Source organism: Triticum dicoccoides, chromosome 3A (genome assembly GCF_002162155.2).
Source record: "Triticum dicoccoides isolate Atlit2015 ecotype Zavitan chromosome 3A, WEW_v2.0, whole genome shotgun sequence".
In the NCBI taxonomy this organism is placed as follows: Eukaryota; Viridiplantae; Streptophyta; class Magnoliopsida; order Poales; family Poaceae; genus Triticum; species Triticum dicoccoides.
In genome coordinates, this window is record NC_041384.1 from 498,058,173 (window position 1) to 498,065,620 (window position 7,448).

Here is a 7,448-nt window from a genome sequence, read left to right on the forward strand (position 1 = left end):
TTGCCGGCCCCGCCAATCGCCGCCGCCGCCCGACGCAGCCCGCTCCGACCTCGCCGCGCCGCCGCCTGCCATCGACGCCTGCCTCCTCATCTCCTCCCACACGGCCGCGCCCGACGCAAGCCACCACTCCGCTACGGCCACCGCAGCCGGCGCCGGTGCCGCCCCCAGGGCCTCCTCTACGCCCCTGCGTCCCCGTCGCCAACCCCGCCGACCTCATCGCCTCCCCATCGAGAACGGCGCATCGGTCCTGTCGCCAACGTCGCCCGTCGCCGAACCTCCCCGCCGGATCGCCGCCGTCCTCCTCGTCCTCCTCCCCAGGACGCTTCCTCGCGCCTCACCGCCCCTCTCCTCGGCAACGAACGTGAGCCGCGCCCCCTCCCTCTTTCCCCCTCGGTCGCTATGCCGCTCCCCGCGCCGCATCGCCCACTGCCCCGCTACATGACCACTACCGCTGTTTAGCTCCTCCCCGCGTCGCCCCCCTTGCTGCTTGCTGCGGCCCCGCTTCCCCTGGCCGGCGCCCCACAGCGCTCGGTGGCCATCACCGTCCACGGCCTCGCCGCTGCCACCTCAGGCGACTGGCCTCGCCGTACCGATGGCCGCCCCTGTTGACCTGGGCATATGCCCAATCGGGCTGGGTGCCCGCGCCCGTTAGCGCTAACCCAGCGCCCGCAAGGCCCCTCTGGCCTATGACATGTGGGGCCCTACCCCCCACAGAACGTTTAAATAAAAATAAAAATAAAAAAATATAGAAAAAAATTAATTAATTAATTAAAGAATTAATTAACTTAATTAATTTTGATTATTTAAACTAATCAAATAACTAAACTAATTAAGCTGTTAGTCAATTAATTAATTAGTATGACAGTGGGCCCCCCACCTAATTAATACTAATTAGGTTAATTAATATGTCTAATTAAAATGTGTCACTGACCAGTGGGACCCACTGGTCAGGTTGACCAGTCAACCCTGTTGACTGCTGACATCAGCATGACATCATGCTGATGTCATAAATCCTTTTTCGAATTAAATTAAATAATTAATTAAATTCCAAAAATTAATAAAATCTTTAGAAAATCCTATCTTTTAATCCGTGACTCGGATTAAATTATTTTCAACATGAAAGTTGCTCAGAACGACGAGACGAATCCGGATACGCAACCCGTTCATCCACCACACACCCCTAACATATCCAACTCGCAACTTTCACCCTCCTGTTCAGCTGTCTGAAAACGCAAAACACCGGGAATACTTTCTCGGATGTTTCCCCCATCGCCGGTATCACCTAATACCGCGTTAGGGCATACCTAGCACCGCGTATTGCCTCATTATGCTTTGTGATACCTTGATTGCTCTATTATTTATTGTATTCCCCCTCCGTTACTTCTTTCCGGTAGACCCCGAGGCTGACGGCGACCCCAGTTCGACTACGGTGTTGATGACCCCCCTCTCTTGCCAGAGCAACCAGGCAAGCCCCCCCCCCCTTGATCACCAGATATCGCCTACTCTTCTCTCTACTTCTTGCATTAGAGTAGTGTAGCATGTTACTGCTTTCCGTTCATCCTATCCTGATGCATAGCCTATCCTTGCTACTACTGTTGTTACCTTTACCTGCAATCCTAATGCTTAGTATAGGATGCTAGTTTATAATCAGTGGCCCTACATTCTTGTCCGTCTGCCATGCTATAGTATCGGGCCGTGATCACTCGGGAGGTGATCACGGGTATATATTATATACTTTATACATGATACATGTGATGACCAAAGTCGGGTTGGCTCAAGGAGTACCCGCAGTTGATTCACGAATTGGGGGCTGGAAGGACATGCTTTCCCGACGGCCCTCTGTGTGGATCTTTGTGGCAAAGCAACAGGGCAGGTTGAGACCATCTAGGAGAGAGGTGGGCCTGGCCCTGGTCGGCGTTCGCGGTTATTTCAAAATAACACGCTTAACGAGATCTTGGTATTTGATCTGAGTCTGGCCACTGGCCTATACGCACTAACCATCTACGCGGGGACAGTTATGGGCACTCGACGTCGTGGTATCAGCCAAAGCCTTCGTGACGTCAGCGACTGAGTGGCGCGCGCCAGATTGGACCGTAAGCCTGCTCTTGTATTAAGGGGGCTAGTTCTGCTTCCGGCCGCGTACGCAATGTGCAGGTGTGCAATGGGCGATGGGCCCAGACCCCTGCGCCATAGGATTTAGACCGGCGTGCTGACCTCTCTGTTGTGCCTGGGTAGGGCTGCGACGTTATGATATTCCGAGGCCGGGCATGACCCAGGAAAGTGTGTCCGGCCAAAGGGGATCGAGCGTGTTGGGATATGTGGTGCACCCCTGCAGGGAAGTTAATCTATTCGAATAGCCGTGATCTTCGGTAACAGGATGACTTGGAGTTGTACCTTGACCTTATGACAACTAGAACCGGATACTTAATAAAACACACCCTTCCAAGTGCCAGATACAACCGGTGATCGCTCTCTCACAGGGCGACGAGGGGAGGATCATCGGTTAGGGTTATGCTATGCAATGCTACTTGGAGGACTTCAGTCTACTCTCTTCTACATGCTGCAAGACGGAGGCTGCCAGAAGCGTAGTCTTCGAAAGGACTAGCTATCCCCCCTTATCCTGGCTTTCTCCAGTTCAGTCCACATATAATAGCCTTATTTCCAGTTGATACCAATGCATACATATGTAGTATAGCTCCTTGCTTGCGAGTACTTTGGATGAGTACTCACGGTTTCTTTCTCCCTCTTTTTCCCTATCCCTTCTACCTGGTTGTCGCAACCAGATGTTGGAGCCCAGGAGCCAGACGCCACCTTCGACGATGACTCCTACTACACCGGAGGTGCCTACTACTACGTGCTGCCCGCTGACGACGACCAGGAGTAGTTTAGGAGGATCCCAGACAGGAGGCCTGCGCCTCTTTCGATCTGTATCCCAGTTTGTGCTAGCCTTCTTAAGGCATACTTGTTTAACTTATGTCTATACTCAGATATTGTTGCTTCCGCTGACTCGTCTATGATCGAGCCCTTGTATTCGAGCCCTCGAGGCCCCTGGCTTGTAATATGATGCTTGTATGACTTATTTTATTTGTAGAGTTGTGTTGTGATATCTACCCGTGAGTCCTTGATTTTGATCGTACACATTTGTGTGCATGATTAGTGTACGATTGAATCGGGGGCGTCACAAGTTGGTATCAGAGCCGACTGTCTGTAGGAATCCCCCTTCACACTCCTTGGCCGAAGTTGAGTCTAGTCGATGAAAATTGTTTTACTAACTTCGCTGTGCGGCCCTTGGGCCCACGTCGCCATTGGGTGTTATTAGGATCTTTTATTCCTCGATCTATAATCTGGGATTCTGATCTCTCTTCTATTCGGGTTAAATGATTTTGCTAAAATCTAACTCTAGGTTCTCGTTACCACTTCCTGCCGGAGAACCCTTTCATTACGGATGATCGACTGCTTCAACAGAAGACTCTGACAATACTCTCCGAAATTTTCTCGATACCTTGTGCCTGTTGCTTTTGCAATTCCCTACCACCGAAAAATCCCTATGGATAAATACTTACACCTGTCGTTCTTACTTTTATTCCCAGTTGGTCTTGTTATTACAAGATACTCCGAAATACTCGTCGTTGTTTCGATAATCCTTTGAGCTTACTGCCTTGCTGTTCTTTGTCACCTGAATACCCCTACGGATAATTCTCGCACTTATCGAGTACCCGCTCATTCCCCAGTTGTTCATGTGTTTCACAATGGTCATCGAAATACTATTCGACCCTCCAAAAATCCTTAGTAGCTTATTGCTCTACAATACTTGTCTGCTTGCATGATGGATGCTTTCCATATGTCTGGCAATATTCATTAGTATCCTTAGGCACCATCATTTTGATCCTTCTGATTCAACATGAGTGCGAATGCACGCAATCATCGGTTGATCCTTTTAAATTATCTTTCCGGCTCAGATGTCATTTTGAACATGAGCTGGTTATCGACCAATCAAATTGCTGTCGAATGTACCCCTAAGTATATTCAACTTATCCATTCTTAATCAGACCGTTGGCTTCTGATCCCTTGATTTGGAAATCATAATACCTCTGATTCTAAGCATCGAATCAGTCAGTTGTTTCTATAACCCAATGTCTTTGCATTGATTCTTCCTCTGGTTGTGAGCCGATACTCACATCAGATCCTTTATGGACCATCAGAACCTTGTTGGATTTTATCCGACAACGTCCTTCATATTCAATCACTCTGGAAGTTCTTTCCCTATTACACAATTCCTTTGGTAAATCTTATTTCTTGATTTGGCCAACCATGCTCTACTTTCGAGCTGGTGATATTTAGTATTGAAGCTTGTGATATATGTTTCCACGATCCCCCGATGGGTTGAACCAACGCCTTCCCTAATCTATGTGAACCCGAAAGATTTCACGGGTCATACTTGTCTGGTATTGCACCAGGTAAAACTCCCAACAACTAATGTCATTTTCGAAATACGAGGAGGTGAATGGAAGGTTATGCATTGAGGAAGTGGGAGTCGACCTTGAACCTTTGTGTTCATGCCCATGGACATGATGTAGATCCTAGCATGGAAGCTTCTTGTAATAATAACTATTTCCTTGATATAATATCCTTGGTATCGGTGAATTGATCCTTTGCAATCGTGGTTCCGACCATATGTTCTTCTTTGATCCCATTTCTCGGGCAAGTTTAAGCACTTGTCTTCCGTGGATCAATACACCTGTCCAACCTATACTTTGATCTTTCATCGAGTACTACACCCTGGTATCTCGAGATCATCACGGGACTGCATAACTTCTTATGGGTTCTTCATCAACTGTCATTTCTCACCGATTTCAATTTTTCTGGGTTATGGGTTGTCGTCAACCGAGAACACCGATATGTGAACTGATGCCTCATTCCGATTCGATAACCCTAATTAATTTTCATTGCTTATGAGTTTAATAATCCTTCCCGTCATTCCTAGCCTGATCGGCTATACCATTATTGGGCTAAATTTTTAACTGTGCTACCTGGTCCTTATCTCCGAAGCACCACTTTTGACAATGAGCTAAGCTTACGTCGATTTTCCTCGTCATATCATTCGCCTTGAACAACAAGCTTGATTTCGAGTTTGTGTCGTACTCGTGGTTCCAATAATTTTCGCTTCATCATTCCATTGACTTGATGTCATCGCCGACCGGTTACATCTTCTTGAAACCTCTCGACAACTGTGTTGTGATCATCATCAACATTTTGAGGTCTTCCAAGATATCGGTCGAATTCATGGTGAGAAGTACCATCCTTGCCCCTCGATGATTTGTGTTATCACCGACAAGATTATTGCTTTCCCTACAACACAAACTTGTTCATGTTTTGTGTTATACCTGGAGATCCGTGCTATCCAGTAATTATTCTTCTTTACCTTGGAGTATTACCATCTTTGATGTCAAGGATGTTGTGAGAATTTCACCACCTCTTGAGAATTCTTGATATAAGTGATACTTCACCATCACCATTAATTCTTGGTCCCCGTGTCGATTCTAATCGGAATACCGGCAATTGAACTTTGAGGTGTGAATTCAAAACTTCTAGCAACCCTATTGCTTGAAGTGAATGATCGATAGTTTCATTCTAATTCTTTTGTTCATTAAGTCACCATTTTAACATTGTTCGTGCGACCCAACCCATATTTCGGGTGCACCTTTCAACCAATGTTTAAACGGGTATGTTTCCTCGAGCAACCTCATTGTATCATTTTAAATGAGAATTGTCATCCCGTTGTTCACCTAATTGTGGAAATCCATCCTTTGGAAAATCTCAATGAATTGTCGTTGAGTTCATTAGCCACCCCTTCATCCTCTCCTTGGTTAAATGGTGAACTCATGATTCAGGACTTGCCTTCATAGCTCATTTCACGAGAATCTTGCAACGCCATCCCGTCAATGTGTTGCACCTCTTCTTCTCATCCCGAGTCTGAGGTATCCTGACACCAATCAGATCTGAATCCCGGTCAGATATGATGGTTGGAACATATTTCAAAGAGTTTTCTACATTATATCATGTCATGGATATTATGCTCTGCTTGTCCTTGGGAAGGATATACCCTTGAAATATGTCTGTATACACATTTTCCTTTCCATTGTTCTGTTTAAACCTGATAATTACTTTTCCTTTCCATGGGTTTGTTTAAACCTCCTTGTGATCTATATTATATAAGCAGTAATATTTCCCTGCTTATGTAAACACCTCGTTGTACCACTCTGTCAGTAAGACCCTGTTGCTATTGTTGATGACATTTCGGTAGCCACCGATGAACGAGAACTTTGCCTATTGGTCTGCCTCGATCCATGAGCAGGAAAAATGGTTCTCTTCGTCCCTCGCCCTTGGTACCGACGTTGTTGCCGACATAACTCACGTACCATGCTCTGACATGCCTTGCTATCATGACCGTGCAAGATGTCACTGCTCCTATTAAAAAAAAGAACCACATGGTGGGCCCATAACCCACAGTTTCACAGGATCGAAACCTGACACTCCTGTACACCACCTGTTCCCAAGGTTGTTCCTCGCGCTTGACTTCGTATGTAATTCATGGACCACCTGTCTAGTGATCTATTCTGGTATGTGGCACAATACCTATTCTCATTGCCCTGAAACCCTTTCACCTTCTGATTAGGCATCGAACGATGCCTATCCGTTTGAAGCTTCTCATGGTACCTTCTTACTTTGCTCTCGATATCTTCTTAAGTTTCAATTTGAGAGATACTTATGCTTCTTCCCTGAGTTAACCGTCTGTTGCTCGATCTTGTTAGAATCCATCCATATAGAGTTTTCCCTTCTTACCATTTTGTAAGTACAATGGAGTTCCCGAAGAAAGGACGACAACTTCATCATGATGCATTGATGCATAGGAATGAAGACATCGACGCTATGGATCGACCTGTTCGAGAAGAGCAACCAAGACCGAGAAGATCCGTTAGGTTTTTCGTAACCCAATCCCTCCCCCTTACTCCCTCCTAATTCTCGGGACGAGATTTCTTGTAGTGGAGGAGAATTGTGATGCCCGGATAATCTTGCTACAGTAATCCCACACTAATCGTGCCATGACACCTCAGTTACTGTTGCTATCCTCGCAAAATTCAAAACCGTTCAAAATTCAAATTCAAATTAGTGACAACAATAAAAGTTTTCAAAAATTGAAACAAAAATGTTCAGTGGTTGCCGAATATTACCAGGGTAATTATGATGCAACAAGCACATTTTTAAAAAAATGGCTAGATGGTTTTAAGTTAAATAAAACAGAAAGAAAATAAATAAAAGAAAGAAAATACAAAAGGAGAAAACAGAGAACAAAAATAGAAGGAGAACACCCCCTTCCCTGGGCCGTGGCCCAACTGGGCCAACCCACCTAGCCCAGCCGGCCCACCCCCGGCTATAACCCCCCCCCC